This window comes from Haemaphysalis longicornis, unplaced genomic scaffold (genome assembly GCF_048455015.1).
Source record: "Haemaphysalis longicornis isolate Haplotype H1 unplaced genomic scaffold, Haemaphysalis longicornis Haplotype H1 scaffold_1, whole genome shotgun sequence".
NCBI classification, from domain to species: domain Eukaryota; kingdom Metazoa; phylum Arthropoda; class Arachnida; order Ixodida; family Ixodidae; genus Haemaphysalis; species Haemaphysalis longicornis.
Window position 1 is genome coordinate 87505137 of NW_027526203.1, and position 24372 is coordinate 87529508.

Genomic DNA, 24372 nt, shown 5'->3' on the forward strand with positions numbered 1-24372 from the left:
TTTCGACAGCGCGGCCTTAACTCTCCTGGCAAAGTGCTTGCGTGCGTTGGGGGACGATGAAACCGTTGAAACGGACTCACCGCTCGTTGAGGTTTGCGTTGTCGATCGTTGTGCTTAAGCTGCTCGTTTCCTCGGCACGATCCGGCGCGCGGTGTCGCCGTCGTCGAGGCGCTCCCCCGGTACGGCGATCGCGGTGCGGCCGGTCGATCGGTCGAGGGTTGCTTGCGGCGTAATGTCGTCATCTTCCTCGCGTTGAAAATCACCACTCACCTCCATAGCGGTGGCCATCGTGGGTGTTCCTCGGCGGAGAGTGCGGTGTGCCGATAGGCGATGTGGCGGGGTTAGGCCTAGCGTGGCCAGCTCACCCGTAAGAGAAGGTCGCGGCCGTTTTCTCCGCCGAAAGTAGCTGTAGCACGAAGATCCCGGTGTTAGCCGAAAGCGGAAGTTGTAGGGCGTCGACTGACACCAAAATCAGGCCGTTGTAACGTTGGAGTCCGCGGTAATGGCGAGGAAAAGCAGGAGCTCATGTGGGGCACGTCATCACTCCATGGCCCCCTGGTGGCGAAAAAACTTTCCGGTTCAGCACGGCGACCAAATTGTGGCGGCACTCAAGGGGCGCAGGGAATTTGCGCAGCGAATAGATTCCCCTCAGGCAGACACTTCTTTTTTCGTGGTGCACTTCACACGTCTGTTGAACGATCCCTTTGCCCTAACGCTGATTGATGGTGCAGACAACAATGGCGTAATCACGCCCGGACGAGTAGCTCCTGCACATTGCCAAGTAAAGGCAATGACGGCAACCTGCTCCCAGTATAAGAAAAGAAACATCAATTGGGGATGAAAAGTCGGGCGTCCTGCTTGCACAGGTAAATGTAGCCTCACAAGCAACCCCCGTAAAGACAAAGCGCCTGTTGGGTGGCCGCCGCCTTAGCGGGTTGGGGACAGAATTCACGGCAAATCTGACAGCTCTCGGACGCTTCGAATTCGTCCTCTTTAAAGGCCTGTTGAACTTGGCGCTGCTGACGTACCGAATAAATGACACTTACCGATTTTCGATGCCGGCTGGACGTCTCATACCCGTGCGCGGCACGGAGCAACAGCGTGGGACTGGGACGTCGACTGCTCGCCCCGCAGTCCCAAAAAATGCCCGCCAGGTGGTACCTCGATCGTTAGAAAACGCCCGACCCGGCAAAATTCTAGTCTATAAAAGTTATAGAAGCGGGGTACAGTGAGCAGTGGTTAGCTGCGGATGTTGACCCATCCCGACATTAAAAGAAGTTTCCCTGATTTCTATTTCCATCTTGCCCCTGTGGCTGTTCGCCAGCGTTTTTATGGTGGCTACGTGGGGTTTTTGCCACACATTGCGAGCCACAGGGTGTCGACCAAGCCTCGTTTTAAAGATGGTCTGGTCAAATACCGCAAGCACGATTGATGCCTGTGAAGCACCAAATGAGGGTTTTTGAATTGCAAGGGCCTTGCGTACTTGATGAAGTAGGACGTTTATTCTACGACACAACCGTCTCCGAACACCGGTCCATGAACAAACGATGATGATGGTCAGCCAAAAAGAAGACAAAGTGTTCCTCGAATTGTTTGATGATGGAGATAATGTGGAAGTGAAATAAATGAATTTTCACGCTACCGAGATTCGCGCTTAAAATATTGCCGTCCTTCAAAACTGAACACGCCATCGCTAATTAGCATGTGTTCGCTTTAGCTACAGGCGAATATCCCAACACGGAAACCAATAATTGTGCAGCCCCAATGAGCTTACGACACAACTCCGAATTTTTACTTATGAAGTAAGTTCACATAATGATCTTACGATGCGGTTTTTGCCCGGTTTCAATTTTCTCCCTCAAACCCTTCCCACAATTCCTTTTGTGCTACCGTTCCAGCATCTGCGATGAATATGCGCAGTTCCTCGTAACTATTACCAATCAGCGGTATTACCTTTTTATCTGCCCCACATGATTTATTCATCTAAACCTTTATTTTAATATCCCACACAATCTGCCGGAATTTTTTTGAATTTTAGCGTAATTTTTGACTTCCCATGACTATCGCAAGGGAATAACGAGCAAGCATCTCTCCTATACCCCACACCTCGCGGCGGTATCACCGATTTTTAACCCAATCGATGATTCACCATGACGGTGTCGTTATTATGTCCAGGGGAAATTTTTATTTGTCTCATGTGATTTCCCTCTTTGAGAAATTCAATTTGACACCTGTTGTATTCTTTCGTTTTGTACCGGCCAGCAAAACCAGCTGCGCGCGCACCTTTTCTTTTCGGCCCTGTGCGCCTTGATTCTCCCTCTCTCCCCCCTCCCTTTACCCTCTCTTGATGGCAACGTATATAATCACCGTTCTGGCAATAGACGCCGTCGTTGACTGCCCGACCTTCGTCCATGCTGCTGCGCTGCGCGCGCCTGTGTTACTGCAGTGGCGACGAGCACGGAAACGGCCCATGCTGCCCTGAAAGTTGAAGCCCACGGCCTGCCGCAACAAGTCCCGACGACCATGACCAGCCTACAGCTCCCGGTCTTCGACGACACAAGAGGTAAGTGGAAAGCGTACCTTATTCGGGCTGAAGCGTATTTTGAAGCAAATGGTATTACTGACTCCAAAAGGCAGAGAGCACTTCTGGTGGCAGCACTCAGCACGCAGACTGTGCAAGTGCTAGCGGGGCTAATTGCACCTCGGATACCGAATTCCCTTACTTACGCCGAAGCGGTCGCAGCCTTAAATGACTACTACGATCCCAAGCGTCACGAGATAGCAGAAAGCTACAAGTTTTTCACCAGGTGCCAACAAGGAGAGTCGGTGCACGCATTCCTAGTCGAAATACGGCGCATAGCAGACAATTGCAACTTTGGAAGTGCGCTAGACCGGATGTTGAGGGACCGGATTGTTTGCGGCGTACGCTCCACTAATGGCGAATCAACTAATCAACTAATCAACTAATGACGCTCAACTAATGCTTGCCTGGGCATGGGCAAGCAGCGATGGAGCGAACATGGCTCAGACCGTTCTTTTCGATTGCGCAGCTGCTGGCAATCTTCTGCTCGTGGCCTGCCTCGGACGCGATACCACCTGGCTATGTACAACCGCTGCAAGCTGTTTCTTCGGTCCCGCTGTTGTTGCTGCGGCACGGTTCTGCAGCGCCGGAACCGCCTTCTTCGACACCGGTGCACCCACTTCAACTCTGCCACTGCAGGGCGACCGGATCGACGCTGCCATCATCGTGTGGACCTAGTTTAAATAGCCAGCGTGCATCCGCACCGACCACTGGGCATGGGCAAGCAGCGATGGAGCGAACATGGCTCAGACCGTTCTTTTTGATTACGCAGGTTAGTCCTTCCTGCTCCTTGAGTTCGACGCGCACTAGTAACCGGTGTTTGCTGCTTGTCCCATGCCCAAATACGCTCTTATTGTTGGCTTGTGATTGTGTTCGAGTGACCAAGTTGCTACTTATGTGTGGTGATGTGGAGCAAAATCCCCGTCCTCCAAGCGATAGTTCCGATGAAGAAAATGGGAGTAACAATGAGGTGCTAGCTGCCATAAAATCCCTCGCTCGAACCATGGAATCAAGGCACTTAGAAGTGATTTCATCCCTGAATGAAGTTAAAGTTAGCCAAAAACTGCTTGAAGAACGAGTCGCAAATATTAACACCAGGCTAGCTGCGGTCGAGTTAAAGGTAAGCTCGCTGGAAAGCCTTCCTGCTCCAACCGATATTCAACGCCTTGTTGCAGAAACTGTTAGTAGCGAGAATGCCGCCATTCAGCCCCGCTTGGACGATCACGAGGATAGGTCTCGACGGGATAATCTTATGTTTCATGGAATAACTGACACGCCCGCCGAGACATGGTCCCAAACAGAAGAAAAAGTGCGGGCTATTCTCGCGAAAACATTTTCCCTGCAGCTGAATGACGAAGGCATCGCGCGAGCACATAGGCTAGGCGGTTTCGTCGTGAACAAGTGCCGCCCTGTGGTTAATTTTGCTGCGTTCAAAACTAGGGATAAATTTCTGTCCCAGCGATCCAAACTGAAAGGCAGTGGTGTAACCTTGCAAGAGGATTTTTGCAAGTCAACGAGGCTTTCAAGGAAAAAGCTGCTTGAATTCGGTAACGCGTGTGGACAGAAATTTAACCTAAAGTACAACAAGCTTTACATTAACAAAAGGTGTTATGTCTATGTTGCGCAAACTGACAGTGTATGTGAAGTGACACCTTTGAACATGCCCGGCACCACGGCCGATATCGTATTCTCGTCTGCGACTGGCGATGATGCATGTACTTCTGCCGCTGTTCATTTCTTTTCACCAACATTAGAAGTATTGTAAATAAACGTGATTCTTTGTCTGCCTTGATAGACACTTGCTCAGCCGACGTAGTCATATTAACTGAAACGTGGCTTTCCAGTAAAGTGGACAACTGCGAGTTGTTTACTTGCAAAAAAAGGATACAACGTATACAGAAGTGACCGATGCGAGCGTATCGGCGGAGGAACCCTGATTGCGGTATCAAATGACCTAGTATCATATTCCATCCCTGTCACCGTCCCCGCCTCCTTTGAATTCGTCTCAGTTAGCATCACTGTGAACCACAGAGACGCAGTGTTCTGCGCACGTTATCGTGCACCTAACGCCGCAGATACTTTTTCTGCTGACCTATTTGACTGTTTGAGCAAAATTTCTATGAGGTATCCTAGTGTTCCAATTTTTCTTTTGGGAGACTTTAATTTTCCCGCAATCTCATGGGAAGACCAGCCTGTAGTAACCAATGGTTCCTCGGAATGTCTGGCATTTCTTGACTTGTGTAACACATTCCATCTATCACAAATTGTAACAACCCCTACGCGCGTAACCACTTCCTCAGCCAATGTGCTAGACCTAATTTTGACTACGGTACCTGATTTTGTCTCTTCCCTAACTGTTTTGCCCGGTTTAAGCGACCACGCGGATATACACGTCAGCATTCCTTCCGCTCTACCCCGTCCGCCTAAATGTTACAAAACAATTAGGGACTACAGTAAGGCTAATTTTGACGCAATTAACTCGGAGCTTGCGAATTTTGTCGATTAATATTTTCCGCAATTCTGGGGGCGTAGCATTGATGATAATTGGTGCTTATTCAGAGATATAGTTAAAAAACTAACAGATAAGTATATCCCACTGCGTCGATTGGCACAGCACAAGTTGCCGTGGTTTAACCCAACGCTTAAACGGCTTCTTAATAAAAAAAGCGCATCTTTCGCAGCTACAAACATTCCAGATCGAGCAACAGACTATCCTCTTATTTCTCCGCAGCTTCAGAATACAAACGCGCTCTCTCAAGCGCGAAACACACGTTTTTTACGCAAACACTTCCTGATCTATTAAACACTAATCCACGGAAATTTTGGAACGTGATTACCATGCGCCGAACCAATGACGTACAATTAAGACTACCCGATGATACACCTGTACCCTCTCACCAATGTTGCACCGTCCTAAATAACACATTCTCCCTGTCGTTTACAGATTCTACACCAACAACATTCCCTTATTGTTGCACCGTACCGTTTGAACGAATGAATGATATTACAATGGAATCATAAGGCATTGCTAAACTTATTCGTAAGGCCAAGCTCTCATCCTCCTCCGGTGTCGACGCAATTAACTACAAGTTTCTAAAAAGCACTGAAGCATACTCATCCATTATCTTGTCATACATATTCTCACAGTCTTTACGAAGTGGCGCCCTTCCTTCAGACTGGGGTATCGGCAAGGTGGTCCCAGTGCACAAGTCTGGGGATGTTCATTCTCCCTTTAACTACAGACCAATTAGCCTCACTTCTGTTCCGTGTAAACTCCTCGAACATATAATCTATACTAATCTTATCAGTTTCCTCGAATCAAATTTCTTCTTTTCACCATACCAACATGGATTTCGTAAATATCATTCCTGTGAGACCCAATTAATAGCCTTTACCAATGACCTTCTTTCGGCGTTAGATCACTCGTTGCTCATTGACTGCATCTTCATCGATTTTGCGAAAGCTTTTGACACCGTATCCCATCAACTTCTTCTCTTTAAGCTGAGCAAACTTAACCTGGACGCGGGCATACTTAAATGGATTGAGTACTTCCTACATAACCGTACCCAATATGTCAGTGTCAATGGTTACCAATCCAACCTTCACCCAATGACGTCCGGTGTGCCACAGGGGTCAGTTTTAGCCCCTCTCCTGTTTCTCATATATATTAATGATCTTCCTGAATCTGTTTCTTCTTCCATACGGCTGTTCGCTGATGATTTCGTAATATATAGACAAATTACTAACCAATCCGATGTCTCTTGCCTTCAATCTGACCTTAACATATCTGCATGGTGTGACCGCTGGATGATGATACTTAATACTTCCAAGTGTAAATCGATGAGAATTTCACGGAAGACTAATCTTCATGACCCTGCTTATTCTCTGAATGACTTGCCTTTATCCCCCGTCAAGAGTTACAAATACCTTGGTGTCTACATTACTAATGACCTCACCTGGCACACTCACATTCAGCACATAACCAACAATGCCAACCGGATGCTTGGTTTCATTCGTCGAAACTTTTCTCTCGCCCCTACCGCACTAAAATTGTTGCTTTATGAAACGCTAGTACGGTCAAAAGTAGAATACGCATCATCAGTTTGGGATACACCAAGTAACACGCTCATTTCCACACTCGAATCACTCCAGAACCGCGCAGCACAACTTATACTTTCAAATTATTCCCGTTTAGCTAGTGTCACGCAAATGAAATCTTCATTACATCTTCCTGATCTTTCGTCCCGCCGACAACTATCTCGCTTATCACTCTTTCATAAAATGTTTTATACCAATGCGATCCTAAAAGAAAGTCTTTTCACTCGTCCCAGCTACCTATCATCTCGCATAGACCACGATTTGGAAGTTGGCATACCCCAATGCAGGACTAACCTTTTTTATGATTCTTTTGTACCCAGAACCAGCAGGGACTGGAACCACCTTCCGGCCTCTGTTGTATCAGTCACAGATCATTTCACTTTCAAAAACGCACTTCTTGGCGGTATAACTTGAGATTGTTTGCCATTTTCATCCATTTCTTGCGTGTTACTTGATTATTATTATTTTTGTACTTTGTACCCGGTCCTCTCTGTAACGCCTGAATGGCCCTGAGAGTTTGTAAATAAATAAATAAATAAATAAATTCCATTGGGCGAACAGGAGCAAGTGGAGCGAGCAGCCAGAGCAGCACATGGGAGGAACGGGGACGTGTGCTTTCGATCCGCGAATGAAACATTCGCGCTGCTCCGGGAGCAGTGAACAGAGGGGGAGGGCGAGATGTCAAGAGTCATGTGACCAAACGTTTCCCGCGCTCGCTTCCCGCAGCATTTCGCGCGCTCGTGATGTCCGCACGCAGTTATTCCTCGCCAGTTTTGCTAGATACGTGCCGGTGGTTTTGTGTCTGCCTTCCGCATGGCGACCAATGAATAAGAAGCCGAGCGGATGTTCATGTTCATGATAAAGGGGTCACCATCGTGTCTCCCAAAAATTAGCTGCGAAAGATAACAGCGTCCACCGACTCTTTTCCAGATACGACCTTCGGTCGCTGCTCCGGCGGGGTGAACAGGTGCTCGAACATAAACTCATGCAATGTCAAATCGTCGTCGTCGTCGCTGCTGCTGCTGTCCGATGATGAGCTTGCGCTTGAATCTGTGGTGCTTTCATCGTCTAAAAGTAGCAGCAATTCCTTGTCCAGACGGCCACGCTTAGCTGCTGCCGTACGCACTGAGCGACTACTGCGGCTGCTGGATTCCGCCATTTTTCCTCCGCCACCAGAAGTGACGCAAAAGAGGTCATGTGACTTCCTCGGCGTTCCCTGTTACTCCGCCGCTGGCGACGGAGCACCGAGAACTTCTCTCGGCTGCTCTCGGCGCCAAAAAAGTGCTCCTCATCGACCAATGAAACACAACGCCCCTGCTCCTGCCCGACCACTGGAAGACGCCAGAACTCGCAAGAGCACTTTGGGTGCAGTTAGAAGTGCTCCTGTTCGCCCAATGGAAAGCGCTATAACTCGCGCAAGCAGTTACTGGCAATGAAAGATTTAACCCTCGAGGAGGCTGAAACAATGGCCATTGCAGCCGCGACAACCGTCAGCGATGCGAAAGATATGAGTGCAGGACCGCCGACTGTGCAAAAAATCGCGCCAATCCACCCCGTGAATGTGGTTGGAAAGCAAAGCTGTAAACGGCACCCATAACGATTACTCATGCGACGTCACTTAAAACCACTGACATCGCTCTACAAATAGTAAAACCAGTTAGAAGTTAAATGCACTTAACCACACCATTTATTACTTCAAAGAGATATTCTTGGTAACGTTAAATCAATGCATGATGCATGAACGGTGTTTGGTTGAGTTGTATTGGTGTAGCAAGAGTGGAAACTTTTTTTTATAAAATCAAAGTAAGCTCCAACCCGGTGTTAGACGATCTGACATCTCTGTCTCTGCGCCGCGGACGGAGGCGACGAGACTTGCGGCTGAGAAGGAGGACGAAGAAATACTTCTGTTCAGATTTCGGAACGGCCCAGAGTGCAGCCTTGGGGAGTGATTCCTTCTTCTGTGGGGCCCATATGCAGTCCGCGCGGCCTGTGTTCTGTCCACCCGTTGAAGCTGGGTAGGCAGAGAGGGCCTGAACAGCAGGATCTCCCATTGCTCTTGTTGGGTAGTTGACGGAAAGAGAGGAGGGTGCTCAGGGCTAAAGTCGCACACCCCGATTTCGGGGCGGTGTATTCCTACTTCTGAGAAAAATTTACATTCAGCGTCGTAGCGATTCGGATGCATTACGTGAAGACGCGTGGGCTGGGGAAAGGAGCCCGGATTGTATGAGCCGTAGGGTAGTTTGTTGTTCTCTGGAAAGGTCAGGGTAAGGCGAAGGTACGGTCGGTCTCAGAAGGGGATAATGCTGGATTATCTCCCTGGGCGTGACAAGCGGGTGACTGTCCTCGTGCAGCTCCATAGCACGGGAGGTAAAAGCGCAGGCTTGTTGGGTGGGCGTATTTGTTGCCCTCCATTGAAGCGTGAGGCGGTGTCCAGATGAGCTGAATGGAACCGTTTGGGGAGTGGTTTTTAGCACGCACAGTGCAGGTCAGGACAGCCAACCCGACTGGTAATTCCAGTAGGCTTGCTGGGAATCGGTGACTGCCCTCCGAACCCCTGGTTGAGTGAGAGCCAAGGTGATGGCTGCCTCTTCTGCTGCCGTCATTTGTTGGGTCCTAAGCGAGGTACACGCAAGGAGGTTGGTTCTGGAGGTAGCCACGATGATGGCGGGTTGCTGCCCTCGATGTTAGGAGAAGTCTGTGTAGATAACTGCATGAGCCCCACCGGGGGTGGTGTTTAGCTCTTAAGCCCGTGCTTTTCGTTGACCCTCGTCATGTCAGGGGTTCATATTTCCAAGCAAAGGGAGCATCTTTAGTTTTAGTCGCCAAGAGTCTGGGAGTATGTCAAGCGGAGTGACATTCTGGGCTGCCCAGCCAATCTGGTGAAGCATGCGGTTACCCACCGCAGTTCTGAGTCGGACCTTCTGGATAGAAAGATGGCCTTCTATCAGCTCTTCCACCGTGTTGTGGAGCCCTGTGCTAAGCACCCTCTGTGTGGACGCACTCATGAGAAGACCAATGGCCTGCTCAATCGCCTTTCTAATCATTATATAAAGCATCTCTATGTCTTCCTCGTCGAGAAGATAGGGGTTTGTCGTAAGTAACTCTCGAGAGGACAAAAGCTTCAATTAATCGAAAGGTCCTTTTAGGCCTCGCTTCTTGGTGGCAACTCGCCTGATCATGTGTATGATTAGATTAATGCTGTTTTTGAGGCGCTGCAAGGAGACGTCACTCTTGGTGTTGGCCTGGAAATGTAGGCCCAGGATCTTGATGCTGGGGTTTGGAGTGATGGCCTGGTTGGCAAGGGGTATTTGAATGTATTCCTTGATTTGGCGTGAGGGCGGACGAGAAGGAGCTGTGATTTTTTACGTGAACACTGGAGGCGACAGGCTTTAGCACATTGGCGTACTAAAAGTGAGATTCCATGGATTGGTGTGAGCTTCCTTTAATTTTTGTAACTCTGACCACATGAGCAAGGTGCGCACAGGGCCGCTAGACGGGCGTGAGTGGTCGTGTGACGATTTCACGTGGCATTCAGCGAGAAGGCAGGGGGTAAACCCGAAGATGTGCTCGCTGAGTACACCATTTGTCTTCCCGTGTTCGCGTGGGCTCGTAGCCAAATCGGTAAGACAACGGGCTCTCGCTTTGTTAGTCTATTAGTTCCAGGTTCGATTCCTGGCGGTGCCAGTACATTCTTTTATTTGTTCGCTGGAGTTTTCTGGTGACACCAACGGTCGCGAAAGAACCCTTGGGGGGTACAGGTAGAAAGCTTTGCTTTAAAAATGCAAGCCCATCATCGCTCACCCTCTCGAGGTAACCGTATACAAGGCGCGTCACATGACTGCGGCCGATGTGGAAGCACGAAGCACGAAGATAACGCGTGCAGCTGGGCTAACGCACGCTGCTATCGCTGTGGGCGACGCGGTCATTTGGCAAAGAAATGCTGCAGTGCTTCAACTGATGCAAGGGTTGAAAGGCGGGCAGCGAGTGTAAAGGCACTGACAGTTGAAAGCGCGTCTAGCAACGACGACATGGATAGCGCACACGTGTGGACGTTGATTTCGGGAAGAAAAAACGGTTTGGAACCACCCATACGCCGCACGTTTCAATGGGGCGACGTAGAACTGCCCATGGAAGTGGATACTGGTTCCCCGGTGTGCGTCGTATCGCGCCAAGTGTGCGATCGACACCACGCACAGTGGCCGCGCTTACAACCACCACGAATCAAGCTCTCGTGTTACGCGGGACAGCTTCCGGTGTTGGGTGAACTCGAACTTCCAGTGAGGTACAAAAATGTATCTGTGCCTTGTCCGCTGATCGTGCTTGACTGTGCAGGACCCAGCCTATGTGGCCGCGATCTCATCGCTTTGCTTGACAAGACGGGCGTTCCGATTGGAGACCTGACCGCGCCGGACCTTACAACAAGTGCCGAGCCAAGGGACAATATGCTGAAACGACTGCTTGGCGAGTTCGAGGATGTTTTCTCAATAGACCTTGGACTTATCAAAGGTCCACCAGCCAGCCTGAAACTCAAGGAGACGGCGACACCAAAATTCTGTAAGCCCAGAACTCTTCCTTACGCCCTCCGCGATAAGGTCTCTCGTGAGATTGATCGGCTGGTGTCACTTGGTGTTCTATCGCCTGTGCAACATGGAGAATGGGCTACGCCTATCGTGGTTGTTTTGAAAAAGGACGAAAGCGTGAGGATATGCGGTGATTTTAAGGTCACCCTCAATCCTGCATGTGAGGTGGAGCATTACCCTCTTCCGGTGATAGAGGACATGTTCGCAAGCTTAAACGGAGGCGAATATTTCAGCATCTTGGATTTAAAAGAAGCATACAATCAAGTGCCCCTCAATCAAGTGCCCCTTGACGAAGCGTCCAGCGGGCTGTGTGTCATCAACACACACCGCGGGCTTTTCCGGTATAACAGACTTCCGTTTGGAATAGCTTCCGCACCGGCTATTTTTCAAAGAAAGATTGATGCAGTACTCGGCGGGCTGCCGGGTGTGCAAGACTACTTGACGACGTGCTAGTGTCAGAAGGCAAGAGTGATAACGGAGAGCAGCTTAAGAGAGTGTTGGAGCGGTTTCGAGAGCACGGCGTTAAACTTAGGATTGACAAATGCAAGTTTCGGCAGCCTTTCGTCACTTACCTTGGCCATCGTATAGATCGGCAAGGCCTCCACCCCATTGAAAAGAACGTAGACGCCGTCATGCAAGCCCCGCGCCCACGTAACGTTAGCGAATAGCGCTCGTTCCTTGGGATGCTCACGTTCTACGCCCTTTCCTGCCCAATATGTCTACTGTGCTGAGCCCCTTGTATCAGCTCATGGAAAAACGAGCCCGTTGGGAATGGCGAGAACCGCAGAAGACAGCGTTCGAAAAAGCGAAAGGAATTTTGAAGAATGCGCAACTTCTCGTTCATTTTGATCCCAACAAGGAACTGAAGCTAGAATGTGACGCTTCCCCGTATGGCGTGGGTGCTGTTCTGTTTCACTCGGAGGGAAATGAGCACAGACCAATTGGGTTTCGTTCCAGAACGTAAACAAAAGCGGAGCGAAACTACTCTCAGCTGGAGCGAGAAGCATTGACACTGATTTTTGGCGTTTCTCGTTTCCGTGACTACCTCCTAGGTCGGCAATTCACCCTGGTAACCGACCATCAGCCACTGCTGGGACTGCTCAAGCCTGACCGCCCAACGCCGCCGATGGCCGCCGCGCGCATGCAACGATGGGCACTGTTCTTGGGAGGCTACCAGTACAAGCTAAAGTACGTTCCGGGGAAACAACTACTGACAGCAGATGCCCTCAGCTGACTACCAGCCCCGACGGCAGCGGAACCGGTAGCTGAGGGGGACCCTCCCCAGTACGTATTGTCGTTGGAAGCCTTCGACGAAGGTATAGTGACGACGCACGAGTTGCAGGAGCTCACTGCCAAGGACACGTTGTTAGCCCGTGTCGCGGAACATATCTTGCATGGCTGGCCTCGAACCACAAGTGGAATGGCGCCCGACTTGTTGCCGTTTTTTGATCGCTAAATGGAGCTGTCGATGGCTCACCGGCTAATCTATTGGGGCAACAGAGTCGTCATACCACGGAAGGCGCAGGAAAGGATGTTGGAGCTTCTACATGAAACACACCAGGGCTCCTCGTCAATGAAAGCGGTGGCGCGGTCACTGTTCTGGTGGCCGGGCATGGACAGGGAGATTCAGGAATTGTCGGCACAGTGTGTAAGCTTGCCTGCGGCAGCACCATCTGCGGCAGCACCACCGGTAAGTTGGCCGAAAACTGCCGAGAGGTGGTCCCGGATCCACATTGATTTTGCGGGCCCGTTAGCCGGCAAGATGACACTTGTGGTGGTAGATGCTCACACGAAGTGGATTGAAGCAGTACCCATGAGGCATGCGAACACAGCGGGTACCATTCGCTGCTTAAGAAGTATGTTTTGTCGGTTCGGTGTGCCACGCACAATCGTGTCCGATAATGGCACGCAATTCACGAGTCACAAGTGTGCCATGTTTGTAGAAAGAAACAATATTGTGCACCTGCGTACAGCGCCTTTCCAACCTCAGTCAAGCGGAGCAGCGGAAAGAGCAGTGCGAACCATTAAAGGCGGCTTGCGGAAAATGCAAGATGGCCCACTGGAAGATAACCTCATGCGCCTGTTATTCCATTACAGGAGGACCCCGCAAAAGGAAGGAAAGTCACCCTCGGAAATGCTTCTCGGCTACCAGCTCCGTTCCCGTCTTGACACATGCCTGCCGCCCAGGGATGAGAACTTGTCGCCGGGCGCTGACGACTGGACCATCTCACTAGGCAGCAGCGTCTACGTGCGGAACTACGGTGTCGGCAAAAGATGGACGCCTGGACGTGTAAAATCTGCTTCAGGGGCAAGAATGATAGCAGTGGACACGCCAACGGGGGTAGTGCAGCGTCATATCGACCAAGTCCGCCGCCGTCGCGAATCGACGCCGGAGTCTACATCTACGGGGGCGACTGAAGGCGCGGAGGCTGAAGGTGAACCTGACAGCGTGACTACTCCGGTCCCGTCTCCTGCGTTGCAACGCAAGCCCAGGCGGAAGGAGCAAGAGCGAAGCCCAGAGCTACCGGCACGGGATGGTCTGAGTGGGTTTCCCACACCAGCTGCTACGGAACCTCCAGTCGTCACAGCCGATCACCCTCCTGAGGTGGTCCCACATCAGCCCACTCTGAGTCGATCGACAAGAGTTAGGAAACCGGTACAACGGTTTCACTTTTAAGAGGAAAGAAATGTTGTATTCGTTCGTTTTGTACGGGCCAGCAGAACCAGCTGAGCGCGCACCTTTTCTTTTCGGCCCTGTGCGCCTTGATTCTCCCTCTCTCCCCCTCCCTTTACCCTGTCTTGATGGCAACGTATATAATCGCCGTTCTGGCAATAAACGCCGCCGTTGACTGCCCGACCATCGTCCATGCTGCTGCGCTGCGCGCGCCTGTGTTACTACAACACCCCACACGCTCTAGCACACATTACTTTAAATGTTAACCATACCTATGACTCACCATGAGGGTGTCATGATTATAACCAGGAAGCAGTTATTTCTGGCACACGCATCCCAGCTCCGAGATCATCAGTTCGGTGCGGGGGGGACACAGTAGCGACATCCCAATGAATTTTAAATCATTGCACGATTCACCGTGACTATGTCAATATTATTACCAGGATGTATTTCTTATTTGTCGAACGTTATTTCCCCAGTTGAAACATTTATTTGAGACCTCATACGCCTACGGGTCATCCTTATGAAGTCCAACGTTTATTATGACTCACGATAACTAAGTCATGATTATGGCCATGAAGCTTTGTTTTTATCCTACGGGATTTCCCCCCTCAAGACCTTCAATTTGGTACCCCACATGCCCTAGCGGCACATCACTTTAAATTTTAACCCAATCCATGACTCCCGTGTTACTCGGTTCGCTGTTTTCGATATTTTTTCTATTATTTAGTTTTTTAATATTTTTAAAATTTCGTTTGATGAATTACTACATTTAGGCTCTTTTAATGATTACAGGTTGAACATCGGTGATATCTGCATTCAGCCGGCTTCAATGCAATGGACACGGAGGGGGCCGGAGGGCACATTGGTTGGGAGGGGGGCTGTGCAGGCAAATAAAATTTTTTGGCAAACTGAAAGCATTGTACAAAACTACCGTAGCAATCCTTATCATGTTTACTTTCCGCACGAATGTCACGAGCTTCCATGCCAGTTGAGGTAAAAGCTGCCATGTCGGCCTTCAGGTAGTAAGTGACAGAAGAGAAGGGGTTCTACCATTACTGCTCCGTGGGATGCGGGTCGCCAACCCCTGATTTATACCATTTTCGTATATCGTCTAAACGTGAAGCACTAGACAACCTAAGGTGGTCAGTTCGTGATGACTTGACTTGTGACAGGGATGGGTGGCATCTATGGAAACTTTCTGGGTGTAGCGAACACCTCAAGGTAGGTTTTAGTGGGAAGATTGACAAGCATGTTCTCATTGCATTGCAACACTTCTGAGAGGGAAACCCTGTGTCACAGGACCTGTTTGCAGACTAGTTTTCTGGTGCTAATAAATTCCAAAATTTTTATGGCTGCTGCAAAGATCCTAAAGAAAGAATTGTTTTTACAATATTGTAACAGTTTGTGACCCGGATGAAGCATTTAAGATGCTTGCCCGATTTTCTATTCGTTTTGGTTCCTTGTCTATTTTTCATTCGCAAAGTACCGTAGATTATGTGGTGTGTTTTTTTGCAGTGCCTGGCATGAGCTCCTTACTACTGACCCTGCCACAACCCCTGTGGACGATAGTGGGCGAAATCTCTGCGTCACTGCTGCTAATCTCACAAAGTTCGCGAAATTTCTGCACGCAGTTTACTATGCTTTTAATAGTTTACTACGCTGTTAATTTACTACGCTGTTAATAGTTACTGGAAGGTTCCTTGGCATAGCCATCAAGAACAGTATGATTGCTTTGTGTTTAAGTTTATTTCAGCCCTTCTTTCAAGCTTAGAAAGACGTGTTTGGCGAGTTGGTGCATCCTAATGATATTTAACTTGGCACGAAATATTGACAATCCCAGAGAGTAGCTGGTGAGAACAAGCAATGACTAGCAACTAACTTTTAGGCAGACACACATATTTGCAGGCCATAGTTACGTGGCTCCACTTGCATGCAAAAAATATGATAAGGAAAGTTCACAGCCCAATAAATACGCTCTTTCATATGAAGACCCGTTGAAATGTCACTGACACAATCGGATCCCTTTTTTCTTATGTGGTAAGCTTCCTGTATCTCCCTTCCTCATGTATCACTGCAGCTGGACAATTTCCACTTGCTTTAAGAGCATCATGCACGCGCTTGCAGAGCTATGGATGGGGTGATGCCCACTTGTGCAGTTCTCAACTGAGAGGTTATGTTCATGTTCGCTCAATCGCACGTTCACACATCTTCCAGTGTGCCCTATGTAGACCTTTCCAAATGAAAGAGGTATCTCATAAGCAATTTCTCTACACAGAAACTTGCGTAGGCACTGGTGTGCTTTTTCTCGCACCCTTGCCTATCAAAGGGCCCGCAGCACTTACCCTCGACTACTCGGAATGTATTTTTGGGTAAAGTCTCTTGTCTCAGCAATCACCTCCCACAAGAATCATGAAAATCTGTTGGCTATGATGGAAGGTACGTGCGATGAGAGATCACACATAATCACTCCCTCTCAACTTATTGCGGACAAGTGGGACAGCGCGATGAAAGCTGCACGCTCTCTCCCGGAGAAGGGGGTGGCTCGCAGTGTTCTCTTCGATATATCGCAGGCAGGGGAGTTTTCTCCTTTTTTCCCTAATGTGGAGGGGTGCATTTCCGGTCTGGAGCAACAAAAAAGCAGTCAGGCGTTTTGAAGCAAAAAAGTTTGCTTTCAAGGGGTCTGATTGAAAGGGAAGTATTAAGTTTGCCACTCACACTTCGTGCACACTCAAAACAAACGAAACACTGAGACTGTTTGTACATTTTCAGGCATAGAAGAGCTGCACAGGCACCGGTTCAGGCATCGGTGCACAGCACCGATGGCGGCAGAGCGTTACAAACAACCAATAGGACAGGCATGGCAGAAATGACGTAAATTCGGAGGTGCCAGTGGTGCGTCAAATAATGAGAAAAATTGAAGAGAGTGCGGTTGATATTTCCGCGTATTTTACAGTGGTTTGCGTGCCTGCTGCTTCATGTGCACGTGTAATATTTGGCCCAGGTATTCTTCGCAGTGTAATCGAAACATTGCGTACGTTTTTTACTGCTCAAATCAAGTTTCAGGGTCCCTTTCATCTTGCTTACATTCATCTTGCTTTCATCTTGCTTACACATTCATGCATGCTTGAGGGGTGGTGAAAACAGCACCTCAACGCTTGTCATTCATTACCATGCTTATGGCATGGGACATATTTTGAAGCCAAGCTCAGACACATTGGCCACTGATGGTTTGCCATTCTTGGGCTTGGCAATTTCTGCCGCTTGGGAAACTATTATATCCGTGCTTTATTCTCTCCATTTGTTACTAGCGCTGCTCTGAGGGCAGGCTTAAAATATATTTTTTTATGTTGCAGGTGGTAACTGGACTAGGCAATATTCCTCTCTCTTCTATGCTTTTCGTCCACCAGCATTCTAATTTTCTTTTCGTCCCCTCGACAGCCTTGAAGTTAACTCCCTCTGTTCCACCCTTAAATGCTAGTTTTTGGAAGCCTGACATTTCATTCTTGAAGATTTGGATGGATACACTCACATTCTAAATCTATGTGCCGTATAGTTTCTGTTTCTTCTCCGCATACCACGCATACCCCATAGTGAAGGTTGGTTCGTCGGTGAGGTTTTCTGAGGTCGTCGTGGACGGGATGAAGCCCCAGATGACGAGACGCACAGGTTAGGCGATGCAGAAATCGTCTATTGAGAAGTATTTGCATGGCGTTACGCTGGACACATAAAAGCTACAATACAAGACGAGGATAACTGGGTTAATATAAAATAACGCTGCCGCGCACGAGGGCTATCGCAGCGCGATTCCTGCGAAGAACATCCCGTAGACCGAGAGGGTGCCGAAGCGCCGCGCAGTTGGCTGAAAATTATGTGTAGCTCTGGCGCCCAGGGGCTACCACGGGAGCTAGTCAGCCAGCGTCCGCTGTCGGCCGCTGCTGCGGACGAACTCGTCAATATTACCCGGGCGGTCGCAAGCGCAGCCGCCTCCGCACAGCAGTGCACATACCAAGTAGGGTTTTGACCCCCGCTCCCCCCTGTTGGCCCCCGAAGGTCAGGAGGAAAAGAAAGCATTCCCCGGAGCTGCGTATAAGGCCACTGGCAGGGCCATCCGTAACGGTTGGGCTTCCCAGGCCGCCGCGGTGGCCACAATCACTCCACCGACGTACGGGGGTCACAACAAAGCCACGAGAAGGGTCATCGCCCCAACGGGCCCCGTCGGCGCTGGAATCCACCATTTTATGTACACTTCCCCACAAAGGAACACGCTCTAGCCTCAAAAAGCAAAGCACTGCACTTGGAATTATCGTTGAAAATTTTCTGATGTCCAATTTCTTTGACATGTACATGTTTGACATGTAAATGTGGGCACGGAGGAGCGGCAAAGATGCGTTCGCCGCTCAATGTCTCTGTCGTCTATGTGCAGATTATCCTCTACGGCGGATGGTTTGGCCCGGTACCCCAGGCTGCTGATTACAAGATGTCGGCTGGACGACTGCTTCCATCTTCCGCTTCAGCTGAACTGCCGTATCAGCCGAACAGTGGCTTCTTCTATCGTCACCACCAGGAGACCAGCCACGTGTCCCTCTTCATCACGTCACATGGAACGTCACAACGTGTTCACTACTTAAAGGACTGGCATGGCCTGGCCGCCTTCAGTGGGCACGGAGGAGCGGCAAAGATGCGTTCGCCGCTCAATGTCTCCTTCGTCTATGTGCAGGTTAGTGGCAGTCCGTCACTGCATTGTAAGCGCTCAAATAACGTCTTCTTGCTGCTCCTGCCGTGCCCAAGTGTGTTATGTGACATTCTTTGTGACTGCGTGCATGTTTCAAAAAAATTGCTCGTCTGTGGGGACGTAGAGGTGAATCCTGGGCCGTCTGATGATGAAAACTGCGCAGTTCTTGCTGCAATTGCTACTTTGTCCGTGAAAGCTGAGTCCCGTCATCAGGATGTAATGCGCTCCTTTTCGGAACTGAAAGCAACCCAAGAAGCACTCGCTGACAAAGTTTCGGACCTGTCAACCAGATTGGCAACTCTTGAAACAGTTGTCGAAACACTTCAATCTTCAGCGTCTCCCACAGACATACCGGAAATAGTTGCAACAGCAGCTAGTGCAGACAATTCTGAGCTAAGGTCAAGGCTGGACGACTTAGAGGATCGATCTAGGAGGGACAACCTTTTATTCTATGGTGTTGTGGATAATGCTTCCGAATCGTGGGCAGAAACTGAAAACCTTGTTCTTGACCTCATTAAAAACAATCTGAAGCTTGACATATCCGAAGAAGCGATTGCCAGGTCACATCGACTTGGTTCATTTGTGGTGGGCAAGACTCGGCCCATTATCGTCAAATTTTCATCGTTCAAAACAAGAGAAAAGATCCTGTCACTGAAAGGCCTGGTAAAGCCCGCTAACGTTCCATTGGGCGAAGATTTTTGTCGGTCGACACGGCAATCTAGGAAAAAACTTCCGAGTTTGCAAAACCCAGTGGACAGCAGTATTCTTTGCGGTCTAACAAGTTGGTCCTGAATAAGAAAACATATGTATACTCTGCTGCCACCGATGCTATCTGCGAACTCCATTCTTCCAATTTTGCTGCTGAACCAAGGAACGACGCGTCAGTTCTTAACAATCCTTCCTCTCCTTCTGCATAGCTGTCTTTAAGGCAACAACGTCAAAGTAACGTGTCTATTCTTTACACTAATGTGCGCAGTGTTTGGAACAAGCGAACACTATTATCTTCAGCCATCGATTCTTGCTCCGCTGACATCGTCATCTTAGCTGAAACTTGGCTCTCTGCAAAAATAAAAAACAGTGAAATATTTGACTGTGAAAGTGCTTACAACATCTACAGGTATGACCGCGATATCCGTTCTGGGGGTGGCGTTTTGATTTCTGTCAAAGTTAACCTAAATTCATCTATTACTGCTATTTCTTCACCCCTAGAAATCGTCTGTGTGCGTGTGACCATTTGAGACCGTCACTTTATATTCTGCGCATGTTATCGGCCACCAAATTCTTCCCCTACATTTTGCACAGATCTTCATGATGTCCTTAACAAACTGATTATAAGGTTTCATAACTCTCCCCAGTTTGTTTTGGGGGACTTTAATTTCCCGGATATAATATGGCAGACTGACTGTGCTAATTTTAGGCGTACTTCAGCCGAGACTACTGAATTTTTATATTTGTGCTTGGACTTCAACCTAACCCAGCTTGTCCACAAACCAACCCGAGTCACTCCAGCGTGTTCTAACACACTTGAGTTAGTGCTGTCAACTACCCCCGACCTAATTTCCCCCTTAACGTATCTTCCTGGAATAAGTGACCATTCTTTGCTGCAGTTTGATTTAAAAGCCCGCTTTTCGTACGCGAAAAAGGCTAAAACAATTCGCGATTATTCCAAAGCTGATCTTGCGGCAATTACCGAACAAATGGAACGTTTTATGGATGAAATGATGCCTGATTTCGATGAACGAACAGTGGAGCAAAACTGGTCTCTTTTTAAGAGCAAACTGTTATTCCTAATCGAACATTATGTTTCCCAACGACAACTACTATGTAATCCCCAGTCACCTTGGTTTACGGCGGCCTTGCGCTGTCTTTGTAACAAGAAAAAACGGTTATATCGTTCGGGGAAAAAATCGAACAATTTGAATCGTTGGTCTGACTATCACCGCATCAATGAGGAATACTGTCGCGCCATTTCACAGGCTAAGCAAACCTTTTTTAACGTTACGTTGCCATCATACTTACAAGTTGATCCACGTAAATTTTGGAATGTCGTTCGTGGCAATACACCAGGCACAATACAGTTGTCCCAATTTAACACCCCTGTTCAAAGTGACCAGTGTTGCACAGTTTTTAATGAAGCCTTAGCTTCATTTTTTTTTGACGCTGCACCAGTGCATTTTCCACCTACTACAACAGTTCCCGCTACTCAAATGGATCTGATTATTATAGACTGGGTTGGCATTGGGAAACTAATTGGTAATTTCAAAACATCATCATCTGCGGGTTCGGATGAAATCAATTCTAAAATTCTGAAATGCACTGAACTGCATTCATCAATTATTCTTTCTAGGATATTTCAACAATCATTACACTGCTCATTTCTGCCAAGCGACTGGAAGGTGGGGAAGGTGGTTCCGGTTCACAAGTCAGGTAACACATTCTCCGGAAAACTACCGTCCCATATCTCTAACCAGCATTCCCTGTAAGATTCTTGAGCATGTAATATATTCCCGCCTAATAGATTTTCTTGAGACCAGCTCTTTTTTTAACAACAGTCAGCACGGCTTTAGAAAATCTTTCTCCTGTGAAACACAACTAGCTTGCTTTACTAACGACCGGTTTTCTAACACTGACCTAGGATTTGACACTCATTGCATCTTTATCGACTTCGCTAAGGCCTTTGATACCGTTTCCCATAACCTACTAATCCATAAACTTAGTTCTCTTAACATTGACCCGATAGTACTAGGCTGGGATTAAAAACTTCCTTGCTAATAGAACCCAATACGTAATTGCTAACAACTCGTCTTCTGCACCCCTTGCGGTAACCTCAGGCGTGCCGCAAGGGTCGGTTCTCGGTCCTCTACTTTTTCTTGTCTATATTAATGATCTTGCTTCCTGTGTGAAATTTTCAACTATTCGACATTTCGCTGATGACTGCGTTCTATATCGTAAAATTACTGACTTCAGTGATTCTAACAAACTTCAACAAGACATGGATAACGTTCTATCGTGCTGTAACAAGTGGTCTATGAAACTTAACTTCACCAAATGTAAAAGCATGCATGTATCGCAGCGCACTAATGTTACTAATCTGAATTCATACCTACTCAATGATAGACCTCTCTCAGTTGTCTCTTCTTACAAATATTTTGGACTAAACATTACCAGCAACCTATCCCGGCACATGCATGTCGACATTATATGCAGCAATGCTAACCGCATGTTGGGCTACTTGCGTCGGAATTTCTCGTCTGCGCCGTCACCTCTGAAGCTAACACTCTACAAAACATTAGTTCGCTCCAAACTGGAATACGCATGCGCCATTTGGGACCCGTCAAACATCACCCTCGTTCAAAGCATTGAAGCCATCCAAAATCGCGCAACACGTTTTATCTTATCCAACTACTCCCGATATGCTAGCGTGACTTCAATGAAAACAACACTTAAATTGCCAGAACTTTCTTTCCGTCGTAGATGCTTCCGCCTTTCACTTTTGCCCGTTGAATGGAAGATCGGGAAGGTGACTCCATTTTTCAAAGCTGGCAACCGCCATGACTCACTAAATTACCGACCTATATCCCTTACCAGTATACCGTGCAAAATATTAGAACCCATCTTATTTTCTAACCTTGTAGACTTCCTCGAATCTAATTCATTTTTTACCCTAGCACAACATGGTTTCCGAAAAACATACTCCTGCGAGACCCAACTGGCATCTTTTACACATAAACTGAACGTTATACTGGACCACCCTTCCCAGGCCGACTGCATATTTTTAGATTTTTCTAAAGCGTTCGACAAAGTTTCCCACAGTTTATTAATGCACAAATTACTTCAACTAAACCTTGACCGGGAATTACTAACCTGGATTGAATTCTTTCTTAACAATCGCTCTCAGTATGTCGCAGCTAACAGGGTGAATAGCCGCCACACCGCTGTTCAGTCTGGAGTACCGCAAGGGTCAGTGCTTGGTCCTCTTCTTTTTCTTGTTTATGTTAACGACTTACCTGCGTGTCTTTCTTCTCATGTACACTTATTTGCTGATGACTGTGTAATCTTCCGTGAATTAACCTCCGATGCCGACGTAACTGCTCTTCAAACTGACCTTACTGCTGTCTCAACTTGGTGTCAAAAATGGTTAATGAAACTCAACGTCAACAAGTGCAAAGTTATGCGAGTGTCTAGAACAACTAATCCACCTCCTACCTACTATCTTAATAATCTTGCATTGGATACCGTTTCTAGCTATAAATATTTAGGCTTACACATAACCAGCAATTTAAATTGGGCAATCCACACTGAACACATAATTGCTAAAGCAAACAGAATGCTTGGGTACCTACGTCGCAACTTTGCTAAAGCTCCTTCTTCCTTAAAACTCACCCTCTACAAAACACTGATTCGACCCAAATTAGAATATGCTGCCTCGGTTTGGGATCCTGTATATGCTAATCTAATACACTCAGTCGAAATGGTTCAAAATAATTCTGTCCGTTTTATTCTCTCTAACTATAATCGCACCGCCAGCATATCAGCAATGAAATCTAGCTTCAATCTCCCATCTTTAGCATCCCGCCGTCAGATTCTTCGATTGTGTCTTTTCCACAAAATATATCACCATCCCCAATTACATAAAGAACTTATATCCCTACCAGATTATATTTCACCTCGTCTAGATCATCGTCACAAGGTCGGAGTCCCATTATGCAGAACAAATGGCTGCTACACATCATTCCTACCACGCACGAGCATTGAATGGAATCACGTTCCCGCATCAATAGCAACTATCCGAGATCGTATATTGTTTAAAAACGCTATTAGCTAAGACTGTATGAGTAGGACCCGCACCACTGTAATAACATGCATATCAACTGCTGCATTTCTGTGTTTTTTTTCCCCCATGTGCAAGTACCACTCCCCTCTGTAATACCTCCCGGTCTTGAGGGTACCAATAAATGAAAATAAATGAAAAAATATACCACCACAACCCTTTCTTGAAAGAACAGCTTATCACCCCACCGTCATACATTTCATCTCGCGTTGACCACCGTTTCAAAGTTAGTGTGCCGTCTTCTCGTACTAAACTTTGTAGCAATTCATTCATCCTAAGCACAAGCAAAGAATGGAACCACATTCCCGCCACCGTCGCCGCCATCCTGGATACCAACACATTCAAAAACATCATTCATGAAACGCCGTGTTGAAAGATTTCTTTGTACCTTGCACATTTTTTGAGTATGTTTGTTCACCCACTCCTTTCTGTAATGCCTTCGGGCTTTGAAAGTATGTTAAATAAATAAATAAATAAATAAATAAATAAATAAATAAATAAATAAATAAATAAATAAATAAATAAATAAATGAATAAATAAATAAATAAATAAATAAATAAATAAATAAATAAATAAATAAATAAATAATAAAAATAAATAAATAAATAACGATGTTTTAGCTTGCAGTTTCTCCCTCCATTTACTTGTTTAAATCTACCTTGCTTCCTCTTCGTTACCTTGGCTGGCTTTGATTCTGCACTGATTCTCCATCGTTAGACTTCAAGTTTTCATTAACCACTGCGTGTACACGCTTTTCATGTATAGGTACCTAAAAACTTGAGCCCTCACCTACGTTGATCAATTGCTCAACCTCCTGGCAAAAGATATAAAATTTAAATTTTTACATATTATTTAAAAACATTTACATAGTT

At 47.5% G+C, this 24372-nt stretch overlaps 1 pseudogene across 1 annotated transcript; it reads left to right on the plus strand.

Moving 5' to 3' along the window:
- Window positions 1-2402: 2402 nt before the first annotated feature.
- Window positions 2403-12877, plus strand: LOC144177936 (uncharacterized; annotated as a pseudogene). The gene is made up of 3 exons (XR_013323885.1): window positions 2403-2563; window positions 11012-11233; window positions 12312-12877. The product of XR_013323885.1 is annotated as an uncharacterized LOC144177936 (transcript).
- Window positions 12878-24372: the final 11495 nt, after the last annotated feature.